The sequence below is a fragment of the Lygodium microphyllum genome, chromosome 17 (genome assembly GCF_053477565.2).
Source record: "Lygodium microphyllum isolate KBCC chromosome 17, Lygodium_microphyllum_v1.1.10, whole genome shotgun sequence".
NCBI classification, from domain to species: domain Eukaryota; kingdom Viridiplantae; phylum Streptophyta; class Polypodiopsida; order Schizaeales; family Lygodiaceae; genus Lygodium; species Lygodium microphyllum.
The window spans coordinates 104,987,024-105,004,233 of NC_141151.1; the positions used below are offsets into that span (position 1 = coordinate 104,987,024).

General features: G+C 45.6%; 1 protein-coding gene across 3 annotated transcripts in view; it reads right to left on the reverse strand.

Annotated features, from left to right (window-relative positions):
• The window catches only part of LOC148022224 (Amidase family protein), a 227,549-nt gene that overhangs the window by 133,925 nt on the left and 76,414 nt on the right, over positions 1–17,210 (reverse strand). The gene's annotated exons all lie outside the window — the stretch shown is intronic.

Below are 17,210 nucleotides of genomic sequence, written 5' to 3' on the forward strand. Positions count from 1 at the left end.
AGCTGCTGATATCAGTCTTCAATGCCTCTAATTGCTGCCACAAGTCCTAATGTGGCTGCTCAACCCTAATTTCTACTGTGAATTAGGGTTTAAAGCAGAAAATTCTTTGCTGTCCACCAAATTAGGCTGGCCAAACTGACAGCAACTGTCAACCAAAAGCTAGCTGGTATAACTTGTTACAACTTTTGCCTTCGAGACCCACTGCTTCCTCAAGTTCCTTGGCTTGTTACCATGGAATATCTGCTATGTGCGTCACATGTGCATCTCAACATTGCACATTTGATTATTAAATTGATCAAATATCTTAGCATAACCAAAGCATCCAAAAGTTTCACATCCTTGTGACAGCTATGCCATGCACTCTCGTACAGAAAGTCCCCCAAATACATATCAAAGAAAAATTTTCTTGCTTTGAAATGCACATCTCTTTTGTCTATCCCCACTTTGAATCTTCTTCCTCAGCCTAAAACTACAGTGCTAGAATACATGGAAACTCCTTTATGGTCTAATTCATCATTGTGAGGCTATCAGGATGCTCAAATAGAACGAAAGGGTGGCAAACCTCCATTCAAGAAACACATGATGCCAATACGGCTAGAAGGTGTAGTATGGTCAAGGTGTAGCTCCAACAACACTACAAATTAGCTCTACCAAGGATGAAAAAGTAAAACAAGGAAATAGCCTTTCTCTTTCACTTAAGATGATGTTACACTTATCACATTTCTCTCGTCCGTTCTAGTGTGAATGCTCCATATGCACATGGGTACTTAATATCTTCTTGCTAGGGAAGGATTTTGTCTCTGTGTGAACACCCATTAGGGTGTGGTACTATAGTAGCTTAGGATTGTATTTTCATTCCATCATTCTCACATTAGTGGATGCAACATTTCAGTAATCCCTCTATTTCTTGTTGTTTTCTATTCACCATCAGTGTGTGTCTATGCAATTGAGCATCAATCCAATAGTGGTATCACAACCATTGCAGCCAACTAGCTCGAGTTGTTTCTACCACTACTATTGAGCTCTTAAGTCCACTCCACTTAGTCTTCTAGCTACCATTGCCAACTCGACCACTTGAGCCATCAAGCTGCAATGGCCTAGCGGCTCGGTCTATCACCTTAGCTAGTTGCACCGAATTCGCCACTCCAACTGGCAATCACTGCCAACTCCCACCAACACCATGAAAACCAACTATGTCATACCCAAAATTGCCTATTGCCTGCAACGCCATCAGATCTGCTAACTACATGTTGCGACTTATGTGCCCAACAATAGTGCCACTATCTCCCATGGTATTGTTGCCTATCGACACCCATCCACCTACCGTGCACCTACTTCGCCATTGACATCTACCATCGCTAGCATCACCACCTTCAACAACATCTGGCCATTCTCTGCTCCAGCATGCTATTGCCCATCTGTGCTATGCAGCCCATCCTCTCTATAGTATTGCTAGTGTGCTTGCCACTAGCTCCAACATTGCCCTATAGTGCCACCTTCCTAGCTGCTTCTTTTTTTCAAAGAGGAGAGAAATCTATTAATAGCACCTCAAAGAAAATCCCACCAAGGTAAAATGCCAAGTACCTTATATGGAGTACCAAAGTGCATCACAAATACAATAGTTGCATGAATGACCAATCTAGTAGGCTATAATGCTAGACCGTGTGAGAGGGCAATGTGAAAAAAGGTACCAAAGTCCCATGTCAACAAGAGGGCATCTCTCCTCCTCATCTCCTCAAAGCTACCCACCTAGCCCTCCCACCTCTTGCCATAGTCAGTGCTTCCTAAGGCTTTAAACACTTGCAATAGCTATCACCCTCTACACATCTATCGCTAGTTGTTTCATGCCTTGTGCCGCCTTCAACACTGCTCTCACGTGCATAGTTTGCCTTATATTGCTGCCTAATTAGCTCAAAATTTTGAACTTCTATGCTTTGAGGAAATTTTCTCAGCATTTCTTTATTAAAATTTGGGCCTTTTCATCGTGTGTATTGAGTTTCTCATCATTTTAAAAATCAACAAACTTAGGGCTTCCATCAATCTTTCCCATATTCATTGAAATTGAGGCTTAATTTCTATAAATTGTTGAGTTTTGAATTCCAATTTCTTGTGTTGTATCTACACAAATTCTTGGACAGCATGCAATTGCATTTGTCTATACATGCAATGAGAAAATGGCAAAAAAAGTTTGAGGGATTGACAAATTGGATGGTACCAACTATCTAGTGTGGGCAGACATGATGGGTCATATGTTGGTTACAAAATTGTTATAGGGATATGAATCTCACACTAAAGTTAGGGTGCAGGTCTTGTTGTACTACCAATTCCATGGTCATCTAGTTTATCCACTATGTCTAGTGGTTCATCTGCTTTAGCTCCAACTACTCTTGCCACTACCCTTTATAGATAGCTCCAATAGATGAAGCCTAAGCCGAAGGATACTATCCAGTCATTCTTGCTTCATGTTACACAAGTACAATATTAGCTTCGTCACATGCACTCCACCCTTCCACAGGCTCATCTTGTAGGGACTATACTCTATAAGCTCCCTCCAAAGCTTGGAGTCGCCAATGCTTTGCATGCCCAAACTGTCAGAGTGGAGCGGTGCGGAAGCGTAGGACTAAGAGAGAGAGAACACAGAGAGAGAGAAGAGAGAGAAAGAGATAGTAGAAGATGAAGATCTGCTGTATAAAGTGTGCTGTATACAAAGATATGCAGATATATACACGGGCGCAGTGCGCTGGACTGCGTATCTCCACCTCGACGATGCAACCCGCTGTTCATCTCGAAGTCCGTTGCAGTCTGCACTGTCTCCTGTCTCAAATCTGCGAACAGAGACGGAATCTGCGCGAGCCACCAGCCTGTAATCTGCAAGCAGAAGAATGTGGGCAGAAGACTGAAAACTCGGCTATAAATAGCCAAAAATCTGGGCGCCAGAAAATGCGGGTCAGCAGTTGGCTGTACTGCAGCAAGTTGGACTGCCACGTGGCAGTCCAACTGTACAGTCCAACTGGACTGTGCAGTCCGACCAGGCAATGATCGCTAACACCCCCTCTCAAAGCCTGGGCAGGGCAGAAGCTTGAGGGATCTGGAATGTCTCCGAAGTAGAGCTTGGGGAAGTGCCTTCGTAAACAAATCTGCAAGATTGTCCTCTGTCTTGCAATACTCCACGGTGATGGTCTCATCCAGAAGCTTCTCTCTAATGAAGTGGTACTGGATCTCTATGTGCTTCGTCCGGGCATGAAAAACAGGATTCCGTGCCAAAGCAATGCAACTCGCATGGTCGCATTGCAGCAAAGTAGGACGAGTCTGGGGGCAGCCAAGCTCCTCCAACAATCTCCGAAGCCACACAGCCTCACATGTGGTGGAAGACGCGGCCCGATACTCCGTCTCAGTAGAGGAAAGGGCTACCATGGGCTGCTTCTTGCTACTCCATGAGATAACGCCTGCACCCAAGGTAAAACAGTAATCTGTAGTAGACCGCCTGTGGTCCACATCACCGGCCCAATCGGAGTCGCTCCAACCTACAAGAACAAGATCTGAACCACCTGTGCCTGCGGGATAATGAATCCCTAAATCAGACGCCCCCTCAAAGACCGAAGTATCCTCTGAGTAGCCTACCAATGCACCGTCTGAGGTTCACTCATAAACCCTGCCAAGAGCCCAACAGCAAAACAAAGATCAACACGAGTGTTAAGGAGCCAAATCAATGATCCAATCAACTGATGATAGCGGGAAGCATCCGCCATGGGAGAAGCTGAATGGGAAGTGGCCTTCCAGTTCGGATCCATAGGAGTAGAAAGGGTCCAACAATCCTCCATCGCAAAAGAAACCAAGAGCTCCTGTACATATCTATGCTGAGAGATGAAGATCCCCCTCTGAGACTGATAAATCTCATGGCCCAAAAAGAAATGGAGTAGACCCAAGTCCATCATCTCGAACGTCCGATGTAAAGCTGCCTTCGTCTCTTGGACCTTCTGTGCATGATCACCTGTGACAATCAAATCATCAACATACAACACAAAAAGCACACAACCAGCCTCGGAAGTGTGTACATAAAGCTGCGGATCGGCCTTAGAACGCCAATATCCCAACTGTGACTGAAGGAACAAATCAATCTTCTCGTTCCATGCACGCGGAGCCTGTTGGAAGTCATACAAGGCCTTCTTCAACCTGTAGACTTTCCCATCTGAAGATCCAAAGCCAGGAGGCTGCTCGACATAGATCTCCTCCTTCAAATCACCATTGAGGAAGGCCGACTTCACATCCAACTGGTAGACAGGCCAGCCAAGGCAAGAACAGCTCGAATAGTCACCATATGCAGTGGGGGCAAAAGTATCATGACAATCAATCCCTGGGCACTGTGCAAAACCTTTAGCAACAAGGCGAGCCTTGTGCTTGTCCAAAGAACCATCGCTAAGGTACTTGGTCTTGAAGACCCATTTGACTCCAATCACCTTCTTATTCGGGGGGCGTGGCACGAGTGACCAAGTGCCATTCCTCTCAATAGCCTCCAACTCGGCTTCCATAGCTTTCTTCCATGGTGCGGACTGTAAAGCCTCCTTCACGGAGATGGGCTCTCGATCCTGCATAACACGGGTCATCAAACAATAGTTAGAGCAAACAAGCTCCGTAGAATGTGCCTGGTGTCTCCGTGACCGCCGCGGACCATCCTGCGGTCCCTACTCCTCAAGGACCCCCTCAATCCCTGAATCACGGAGTGTGTCACGGGTCCAACAAGGAGGAGGCCCTCGTCTCTCTCCATCAGCTGAAGACTCTGGGATATCCACCGGTGGTAACTCCTCGGGGGTCACCGGTGGAACAGTAGACTCTGTGTCAGAAAAAGAATCAGAATCAAAAGGCGCGGGCTCCATAGGAACTGTAGCGGGAGCCCAACTCTCCCCGGGATCTCCAAGAACGGGATGCTACTCACCTGCTGGTATGGCCGGAACCTCCACAAACCGAACATCTCAACTGGTGTACACATCCCGCTTGACGGGATCATACAAACGATAGCCTTGGGACTGGGAGCTGTACCCAACAAATACCTGTCTTCGGGAAGCTGCTTCAAATTTATCACGATGAGCCTTGGGAATGTGAACATAGATATCACACCCAAAGACCCTAAAATAAGAAACATCGGGCTTAGTCCCAAAGTAAGCCTCAAAAGGTGTCATCCCATCAACGGCCGAAGTGGGGGATCGGTTAAGAATGTGGACTGCAGTAGCCACAGCCTCAGCCCACAGAAACTGAGGTGTCTATCGGTGCTCCATCATGGTGCGCGCCATCTCGAGCACACTTCGGTTCTTCCGTTCAAGAATGCCATTTTCTTGAGGAGTGTTGGTATTAGCAAACTCCTGGTGAATACCTTTATCTGCACAAAAGCGAGCAAACTCATTAGAAACAAATTCACCACCCTTGTCGGATCGCAAGGTCTTCAATCTCCGGCCTGATCGGTTCTCCTCAAAGAGAAGTCAATCCTTGAAGTGGGAGAAAGCTTCTGACTTCAATGCCAAGAAATAGGCCCATGTCATCCTGTTGTAGTCATCTACGATCAACATGAAGTATGAGCTCCCTCGCAAGGACTCGTTCCTCATAGGGCCACAAAGATCCGTAGATACAAGCTCCATCGGTGAAGTAGACCGCCATGAAGCTTTGTGGGGAATGGCATCTCTATGATGCTTCCCACGAATGCAGGAGACGCATGGCTACTGGCTCACCACTATATCTGGCAACCCTCGAACAAGCTGTCCACGTGACGCCCTCCGAAGATAATCATAGTTGAGGTGACCAAACCGAGCATGCCATAACTCTAACTGTGTCTGAGAGGTAAGAAGAAGAGTAGAGAGGGCGGTGGAAGACTTCAATTTGTAGATGCCGTTCTCCTCATATCCAGAGGAGAGAACCTTCCTAGACCCACAATCAAGGACTCGCACCGAATCACTATCAAACTCCACCAAAAGTCCAAGGGAACAAATCTTATGAACTGACAGTAGATGATACCCTAAACCTAGTACATGCAAGACCTCTGAGGTATGGGTACCACCACGTCCATCTGGAATAAGCTGTATCTCACCCCGACCTGCAATAGACACTGAAGAGGTATCTCCAATGAGAATCTGCCCACGCGAAGGTCGCAACTGGGCAACACCATCTGATGAAGGAGTCATGTGCCAGGAGGCACCACTGTCAACGATCCACTCTCAAGCCTGGGGAGCTGTCATCGCAGCATCAGAAGCATTCGGTGTAGAGTCCTCAATGACAGTGAGATGAAGAAATGCAGCTGATGAGGGTGCAGCCACCACTCCAGAATCCTTCGTGTCCTTCTTGTTGGTGTCCTTCTTGTCTTTGTCCGGGCAATCCTTTTTCCAATGGCCAGTCTTTCCACAAATATGGCATGTGGATTCTTTGTCCTTGTCCTTCCTTGACTTGTTATCCCCCTTCTTCTTCTTTTGGTCCTTCCCCTTCTTCTGAGAGGCTTGACCTGTCAGTGCTTCCGACTTGGAAGCATTATGTCCCTTTAGTTGTTCCTCTTGGTCCAAGACCATAGGAACCAACTCTTCCCACCGAAGAGTGGACTCTCGCCCCGAAGCAATAAGGGCGGAGTAGAAAGCACCGAATCGTGGCGGCAACTTGGACAAGAGTGTAATCGCCATGTCTTCAGAGGAAATCGGCTTCCCCGCATTCTGAACCTGCATCTGAAGTTATCTAAGCTTGTTGATGTGCTCCCGCAAACGAAGAAGACTTGTTCACAAACAAGGTCCACATCTGTACCTCCAAAGAAACCCGCTTCATAAGGATCATCCGGTTATACATCTGATCAAGCTCCAGCCATATCTCCCGAGCCACCGTCAAGTGCTCGATGTGAGCTATCATGGCTGTAGTACAAGACAGAAAAAGAAAGGAACGAATCATGGCATTCAGTTTGTCCCAGTGAGACTGCCTTGGCCAACTCCGCATGAGCATCAGAAGAGAGTTTGGACTCATCTCTCACCGAGGGCCAGTCGATCTCCTCCTGTACAAGCTCTGCTAAATCGTAGGACTCAAGGATGGCCAACATCATCACACGCCAGATGCGGTAGTTGTCGCCATCGAGCTTCTGATCTGCGGGAAGAGCCGGTAAGACAGACACCTTCCGGTCCATAATCGTCTGGAACTCCAAGTCAATCTCGGTAGACATCTTCACCTGTAATGCCATCACAAACGCAAAAGCAGCCCCCTCTGACTGTGAAAACTCAGCCTGCTAGGGCTCTTCCGTGTCCCAAAACTTCTGGCATTACTAGACTTCAACAAATTTTTCTTTAGGAATCAAAATTCAATATAATGAGTACACTAATCATGAAAATGCCAGCCAAGTTTAGCACTCGCTGCACCTCATGCAGCTCCATGCTTTGCCTTTGGCTCCTAGCCTGCTGATATGCAGATATATACACGGGCGCAGTGCACTGGACTGCGTGTCTCCACCTCGACGATGCAACCTGCTGTTCACCTCGAAGTCCGCTGCAGTCTGCACTGTCTCCTGTCTAAAATCTGCAAACAGAGACAGAATCTGCGCGAGCCACCAGCCTGTAATCTGCAAGCAGAAGAATGTGGGCAGAAGACTGAAAACTCGGCTATAAAAATCAGAAAATGCAGGTCGGCGACTGTACTGCAGCAAGTTGGACTGCCACGTGGCAGTCCGACTGTACAGTCCGATTGGACTGTGCAGTCCGACCAGGCAATGATCGCTAACACAAACGTCATCGACAAAAGGGAGCTTTACACATATGTCCTCGATGTTGCTAGAGCATGAAGTATCTTTGCAATTATAGGGAAGGCTTCCATCCTAGTATGGTGGCTCCAATGAGGCATTTGCAACTTCAGAGCAGAGTGAAAGAAAGAACAAGTCAAAGGCCTAATGTTATCACTATGGTAAGAAGAGATATTTGCACAAGGATTGCAAAGAGTCAGCAGCTTCAACGAAGAAGAAGGAGAAGAAGAAGAATCAAGATACCAAATTCTCCACAGAGTCATCTACCTCCTTCAACTACGACTCAGGTCGTCCAACCAAGGCCATGGCCAAGCCACGGAAGGGATCATCTTCTTCAGACTGAGGGAAGGGCTTGGAAACTCCTCCTTTTGTTTCTTTCTAGTGCACGTAATGTCATCATCCCTCATGACCCTCTACTATCAGAGAGGGAGTATGAAAGGGTGGTGAGGTAGGCCATGTGCACCTCATCTATACAAGTATGCAGGTGCACGGTTTCTAGAGAGGGACTTTCCTGACACCTCAACAAAAGTCTCGCAGGTTTTGAAATCGTGGAGTTGGAATTGACTTTCAGGTTCATGATGGGCTGTCACTTGACAGAGAGCAGGATCCAAGCTCACATGAGGGACACTTTGGTAGTCTTGGCCAAAGGTGGGGAATTTCACATATGCTTAGAGGCATTTTTGATAGGATGATCATGTATGCTACTATGAGGTATTATTGATAGACACAAAGAGCTGTTATGGTTCTCTATTTTCAAGAGCTAATACGATTGACATCAACATTGGGTTTTCATCAAGGCACCTTGGTGATCACTTGATCATCAACTGCTTGGATATCCATGGTTCTATTCTAGTGGTCTTTGTTATATGGACTAGGTTGAGTCATTATCATTGTATCAATGTATTGTATCAGATCACCCATGATCTAAGAGAGGGTGATAGCAATATAGTTAGCTCATGAGTGAGTCTAGGGTATGTTTTAATGGGACAAACATTATTGAGTATTTTAGGCATTTTTTATTTGTCATTATGGTGATGATTTTGGCATTTATCGTTGGTCGACCTAATCACATTATTGGCTTTATATTTAGGCTCCCTCCTCCACAGTTGGTCATTCACCACTTGTAGATTTGAATGAGAGGTCCTGTTGGAGAGAGGAGTTGATACCAGTGACTCATTGTTGAACACGATTGTCTTGTGTTTAGTATATGGATTCCATTTCCTGAGCATATCTCTAAGTTCTTCATTGGAATGTGCTTATGTTTTCTCTTTTCTCTTTTCCCTAGTCACACCTACATTACTATATGGAGCAGAGATATGGGGTTGCAAGCTTGTACCACAGGCATCTTAGCCCACTCACTGATCAGATTGGAGTAGAGAGGGATTATTATGATGGTTGGGATAGCATGGAAAGGCCATTGATCATGATGATAGCACGCGTGATTAGGAGTAAGTCCTCCACCCCAAATCCCATTGTCAGAGCAAAGCTAGGGGCAACACCTATAGTTACAGAGACACTCTTCAAGGCAGTGACCTTTTGGCACAGACTATGGGAACTTCCACGCCATAGATACTCCAGATTGGCACTAACCTCATCTAGACAACTAGCAGCAGGAGGCGAGAAGAACTGTTGGTTTTCACAGATGGCTATTTGGATGAGCCTACATGGTTTGGATATTGACCGCGTCTTCCACCTTAGGATTATAGCCTTGATTGCCCTACACTTTCTCTCAGCCGATCAGAGTTGAACTAGGTGATCAGAGCTAATATCTTGAGGATTGAAACAGCAAGGAGATGGATCCATCCACCACTCCCTCTAGGATCGAGGATGGAGTTCTATAGGAGTCATTTCTTGTGTCTCTCTAATGATGGTTTCACTATTCGGCCAGCATATATGGACACCCATCTCTCCCATAGTGTACGGGTTGCTATCTTACAGATTCACACCTCCTCACATAGGCTTTAGATGGAGACAGGCAAATGGACAAATACCCTAGCAGAGGATAGGACTTGCCAGCTCTGTGGTCAAGAGCCTAAGACAGAAGAGCACTACATATGCAAATGCATAGTATACTATGACATACAAGGACGGTACCACTATCTCTTCCGTGATGGATTTGGATCCCTTCGTTGCGTCATGGAGTACGAGGACCACAGATGCCTAGGTCTTTTTCTCCTGGAGCTCGAGAGGCACCGAACTGCACTACTGCGAGATAGGAGGCCAGCTCACCCAAAGGGACACATAGAGAGCAATGACAGACTTCTTCTGCTGACCCAACCCTACTGACACTACCAACCTAGTAGAGACAGAGCCACCCTGCTAGACACATTACAAACCACACCATGGAGTCACATTAGATAGAGCCATTTTCCTTCGTCAAGCACAACGACCCCATCTACTAGAACCACGTCTAAGGAGACCACACCACAGTCGGATTAGAGATATTATCACGAGATACTGAAGACTCACCACCACGCATATCAGTGGAGCAACTAGGGACCGCATCATAGCTGAGATCTTGTGCAAATCTTGAGATCAGCTATAGCCCATAGTCTCCACCACACTTTTGTACATGGTTCTATCAGATCTGGTTCTCCTTTCCTTTTTTTTTTATTTTCTATCAATGGAACAACACTGCACATGGTTCAACCCTAGTATAGTCCCATCATATAGTTATTTTCAGTATTGTTTCATAGGCCACCCACTTATTTGTAATGTTATCTTTACCTTACTAATGAGATGACATTAGACATGGATGTACTCTGGATTTTGTCTCATAGGCCACATTGGCCTTATGTAGACTTTAATATATCTTTTTGTCTTTCTTTCTTTCTTCTACCAAGCGCCATCGAGGAACATCATCAGGTGGCATCAGAGTAGACAGAGCTACAGTGTTATGCAGAGCACAACGCCCTAGGGTACCTGCACTTCAACATAGGCATGCTCATACGCAACACATTTGCACCACGATTGCTCACTACAGATGAAGATTACCATGCTGATTCGATTGGAGATAGTTGGCAAAGTTTTGGTGGATTCCATAGACTGAGAGGTCTCTATACTCTTTCCTTATTTTCATTTCCCATTTCAAATTATCGTGTAGATCTAGACATAATTTTGTTTTTCTTCTCTAATGAGAGATGATGATACCAGTTGTATTGGTTATGGTCTCATAGGCCATCCTGGCCTTCTAGAGACGTTAATAGATCTTTCTTTCTTTTTATCTTGTGTATAACAATTTATTTCAGCATTCTTCTATTCTTCCATTGCTGCATCCCCTTCTTGTTGAGAAACCACTTCTTCAATTTACACACTTCATTTAGGGTTTCGCACTCAGAGCCCCAAAAAGGACTAGTGTCCACATTTTGGCCATTTTTTCAGTGGACACCCGCACAGTGGTATGCCACCGTGGACAACTTATGCCTATAAATAGGCAATCACTTCATTCATTCTTCACCACTCTCTTCAGTCATTCTTCACCACGTTCTTCAATCACCACCACCACTTCCCTTCTCTCACCAGCCCCTTCCACTGCCCTCACACCCCTTCAGGAGGACATTGCGGTTCGTGGCTCGTGGCTGCCTTCACCCTTCCTCTTCTACTTCAGGCGCCCTGTTCCATCATCAAGCCTTGCATTTAGAGCATCTTCCACCTGGCATTACCATCATTTTCTTGGCATCAACACCCTTCTCCTTCAGGCTCCACCTTCACCTACGGTTTTCAGTCTAGAGGTCTTCTCCTTGGCTGTCTCTAGCTTAGTGTTAGCATTCTGGCCTCTAGTGAGAGTCTACACCACCTAGCATCACTGATTTCATCATTTGTCTATCACAATGGGCTGTTGGGACGTGCGTTTTTGCAGCCTGGATTCTCGTCCATCACCTAGCATCACTCGTCTATCAAAGAGGCTATCGGGACCTATGTTTTTGTAGCCCAGCTCATCCTCCATCATTTGGCATCATCATTATCCACGAGGCATCAGCATCCACGCTGCTCTCCCTACTTCTAACAGCTCCAACACTCTGGGATTTGGATTTTGCTGCCCAGGTCACTCCCCAACATTAGAGGACTACGGTTCGCTTCCTCAACAGCTAGTGATAATCTTCCACATCTCTAATGGCATCAGAGGACTATAGTTTGCTCCCTTGACAGCTGTCCTTCAACTTCTAGTGATTACTTCAATAACCCACTACTCGGAATCCTACATTTCGCTCCCTCCACTATGCAGATTTCCCACACGTGCTACTGCCTAATTCAAACAAGACAGTGCACTTATCTTCTAAGCTTCGGCTCTGTTGTATCAGCTTTTCTTCTCATAGCATGATTCAGTGCATGATCACCATGTTCTTCTTGTGTTTTTGAGTTTCTCTTCTCTCTCAGTATTTGTCATACACACTCTTTGTTACTCCCCACAAACCCTACTATCTCTCTACACTATTGCTTATTTTGGCATGGTATAAAAGCATACCTATTATTTTTGACATGGTATCAAAGTGCAGGAGGTTAGAGAGCTAAAGACCCTGTTCATCAAAGAAGGCAAAGATAGATTGTGGATTCGGCACCATCTACTGATTTCCCCCTTCATTTCCGCTACATCACCAAGAGATAGAAATACATTTCTCTTCCTCTCCCACCCACCCTCCCTTTTATAGGTTGGCACTCCAGTGCTATAACTTCTCCACAGGGAGATGGACAAACCACTGGGTGCTCCCCTTCTGGCATCACCACAACCCCCACCAATGCTTGCCACCATGGACCTTTACTTCCTACCCCGCTAGAGTATACGTGTCTACCCCTAGGCACTCGTTGTGCCACCTCTCCCTTTTGGGCCACAAAGTTTATTATGCATGAGCTTTCAGATTTTTATGCTCAAGGCAATAGGACGCATCTAATGCGCACCAAGCCCTTCAAGCCATAGGTTGTTTTAGGAACGCCACCTTGATAACCCACGGTTCTGTACTCCACTCCCCCAAGAGACAATGATTGTTGGATACCGTCCCCTCCACAATCCGCTCCTTAAAGAGATAGTGATTGTTCGATCCCTTCTATTACTTCAACTCTGCAATCCGCTCCACTGAGAGACAGTGATTGTTGCCCACCCTTGGCTCAACTTGAGCCTCCCTTTTTCCCACCCTCCACTACTCAGGTTCGAGAGGCCACCTCTAGGAGTTCTTTGATATCTTCAAAACCCTAGATACCGTCTTCAGCACAACCAGCAACACTTCCTTCATCATTAGATGATTCAAAGTCCATAATCCATGAGTTTTTAGATTCTCTCTCTCTCACAAAGGGGGATTCAGAGGGGATATACTCTCTTTACCCTCAAAGGGGGCTTCTACTTGTTCGCCTTTAGAGGGGGAATGAGGTTCATTACCTACCCTTTACTCTTTTGGGATGGTTGTCCTCGAGCTGTCATTTTTTCTGATACCCAGGATCTTCAAAGACTGCCTAGATTGGGGCCTTGGAGGTTTAGCCACAACTTGGTGATAAGGCCTTCGAATTCCTTCTAGCATGGAGGTACGGAGCTAGTGGCTTCTCTCCCGAGGTGGAGTCAAGTTATACATTTCATCCTATCTATTGTTCCTTACTACAATAGACCTTTCAGGTGGAAATTTTGGACCTCTAGGATCCTCCTCTTCTTCATCGTATATCTCTTCACTCCTCTTTCTTCATCCCTGTTTGGGCTTGAGAGAGGGTGTTGAGAAACCACTTCTTCAGTTTACACACATCATTTAGGGTTTTGTATTGATAGCCCCAAAAAGGACTGGTGTTCACATTTTGGCCATTTTTTCAATGGACACCCACATAGTGGTATGCGATCCTAGATAGCTTATGCCTATAAATAGGCAGTCACTTCACTTATTTTTCACCGCTCTCTTCAATTATTCTTCACTACCTTCTTCAATCATCACGACCACTTCCCTTCTCTCACCAGCCCCTTTCACTACCCTCACACCCCTTCAAGAGGACATTGTGATTCATGGCTCGTGGCTACCTTCATTCTTCCTCTTCTGCTTAAAGTGCCCTATTTCATTATCAAGCCTTGCATTTGGAGCATCTTCCACCTAGCGTTACCATCATCTGCTTGGCATTAGTACCCTTCTCCTTCACGCTCCACCTTCACCTACATTTTTCAATCTGGGGGCCTTCTCCTTGTTGGCTTTCTCACTCACGCCTACGCTCACAAAAGAGTGTCAATGATCAATAGGACACTAGGGCACTTTTTACTCTTAGTACAAGAAGTTTTTTCCCCCAGATTTATTGTCTTATTTTGTATGTGCTTATGTCACACACTTACGAGCACTTATCGTGTTCGGTGTAAACACCCCCTACAACCCTAAGGTTTCAGGATTGTACTTTGTACTTTTAGATTGCACTCTTTCAATCTATTGCATTGGGTGTCGTGCTTCACTCTCCACACTGTCTATTGCACTCTGAGCTAAGCTTCGATTCTCTCTCCCTCGCACATTTGGTATCAGAGCGGCGCTCTGCTCAGTTCAGCTCCGCTCAGCCTCCCGGAGTTCCTACTCAGTTCAACTCTGCCGCTTAGGAGTCCTGGTTTAGTATAGATCAGTCCCCCCTCTCTACTGTCAACACTAGGAGCTGCCTTGCTCCCGCTCAGTCAGCCTGATCCTGTGAAAAGCAGATGTTCTACCCCAAGAAGTAAGAGTGGATGCCCCTAACCAGTGACCTTAATGCTGTCTATCTATTCTGTGCCCTCCCGCCAGGGTTCTAACATCCGTCAATAGCACCGCCTGCGCCTGTTAAGCGCCGCCTGTCCGCCAGCGTACTGCCCTCTCTCACACCTACCTCCAACACCATCGTTTTGTCCATGCGTTGCCACCTGGTCCCTGTACTTGCGCCGCCTATCCCCGCTTGCGCCTGTATCTGCGTCTGCGCCTGTAACTATGCCCGCCTGTACTCAACTACCCGCCAGCTCGCCGGGAGGTGCCGCCTGCACCTGTATCTATAGCTTGAGTAATCACTTGATTTCATATATATTTTTTAAAATTTTTATCTTTTCACTCCAAATTCATATCTGGAAAAGGGGCTTTTGCCCAACAAGTACAGCGGTTTGGATACGTGTCTACGACACGGTTGATACAAATTTCTTGTGAAATTTATCAGAAATTGGGAGGGGGGGGGGGGGGTTAGGCTATTGAGTTTTTTCAAGACATTGGCACATGTACTACAGTCTCAGTTAGAGATAGACTATTTTGGACAATTTGGGGGTAAGAAATTTTGGGGTTTTGGCTCATACAAAGTTGCTAAACACTGAATGCACCTTGGACTACATGCATTACAGACAGTTTTGACAGTGTGTACCTCAGTGTACTAATTGCAGCAAGCTATTTGCTGTAATTTCCGGAAATTTTGAGATTTCCAGGTTGGTCCAGCCTGGACATTGCTCATTTGCTTCTTTCGGCATTGATTATCATGGCAAATCAGAGAGGTGATGTCTTTACCTATGTATCCAAAGACGACAGATTGGATGGTAACAATTACTCACTTGGTCCTTCATGATGAAGAATGTGCTTGTTGCAAAAAATCTTTGGAATTATGTCAATGGAGAAGAAGTTAGGCCCGGAGTTGTGGCTCCTACTACTCCTCCAAGAGGACGTGGACAACGGGCACCTCAACCTGTTCAGCCTGCCCCACTTCAGCCACTTTCCCAAAGATCAGCAGCTCAAAAAGCATGGGATACACGACATGCACAGGCTTTGTCGTTGATTGCATTGGCAATTCAGCGGTCCATCATCCCCCACATTCGTTCGACAACTTCTTCACGAGAAGCTTGGCTAACTTTGGAGCAGATGTTTGCTGGTAAGAATGAGGCCCGCATCTCTTTCTTAAAGAAAGAGCTTGAGACATTGAAGATGGATGAGGGTGATTCTATGTAGGATCACTTGAACAAAATTCACGACTTGCATGACCAACTTATGAATGTCAATGAGTACTATTCAGATGCACAGCTGATATCTACTACATTGAACTCATTACCTCCTTCGTACTTGGCTTTCCACACTACCCTAAACCTCACAATGAGGATAGCCCCATAGCCTATTTCCTTTCTTCACTTAGTTAGTTTGCTTCTAAAGGACGAGCAAAAAAGAAGAAATATCAGTGTGCATGTCATAGCCTCTGAACAACCTTTTACAGCTAGACACAAGGGCAAAGGCAGCCAAGTAAACAATGCTCCGCAAAGCTCTAGGACTTCAGGCACCTCACAAGGAAGTAAAAAACAAGGGGGCACGCAAGCCAAAAAGGGAAAATGCCATTATTGCAAGAAGCCAGGTCACTACATCACTAAGTGTAGAAAGTGCATCACCAAGGAGAAGAAAAAGGAGTCAAGAATGTCTGTTTTTTATGCTCCTTCCACTGCTATTGATTCTGCGTTCTTTGTTGCAGACAGGGACTATTGCTTTTACACATGCAGTTATGACACTTCTAAGACTGATCGAGCATTTAGCTCTACTAAGGATGCAATCACTTGGTTTTTTGACAGTGGTGCTTCTAGACACATCACATCTCGCAGAGATTTATTTGCTTTTATTGATGTTGCTCCAGTTGGCAAGTCTGTACAATGTGCCAACAATGCATCATACCCTGCTAGAGGTATTGGGGAGACTGTGCACACATCCATTGATGGCTCTATTCTCCACCTACAGCATGCTTTGTTTGTGCCACGTATAAAGAAGAATCTACTCTCTATTTCTTAATTGGCACATTGTGGATTGCAGGTCACATTTGATGATGACAGATGCATGGTGAGAGACAAAGAACACATGACTTTAGTCTTGACTAGCACTTTATGTCATGGGTTATATGAGTTGGATGCTCTTTCAATTGATCATTCAATGTACTTGGCATCCACTCTTACTCTTGCTATGATACAGGCAAAGTTACGGCATGCTCGCATGGGGCATGTGAACTTTGGTAGCTTAATGCTCTTACAGCGTACACAGATGCTAGATGAATTACCTCTTCTAGAGAGACCTCCTCAGTACTTATGCAAGGGATGTATTTTGGGAAAACTGCATCGGTTTTCGTTTCCCCGTGATGTTGCTTTTAGAGCCACAGCCAAGTTACAATTAGTGCATTCACATGTATGTCGGCCTATGCAAACAATGTCATTGGGAGAATGTTACTATTTTGTGACTTTTATTGATGACTTTACTCGATTCTGTTTGGTCTATTCTTTCGTAAAAAAGTCAGAAGTGTATGATGCATTCTTGGCTATTGTTGCACTTGTTGAAAACCAATTTGACTGTAACATAAAGACTCTCCATTCTGACCAAGGGGGGGAATATATGTACTCTATGCTGAATTTTTTTTTGAAACAAAAGGGCATTGTTCATCAGTTCACTACTGCTTATACTCCACAGCAAAATGGGGTTGCAGAGAGGAAGAATTGGTCACTCGTGGAGATGGCAAGATGTATGCTGAAAGCAAAGAGCTTGCC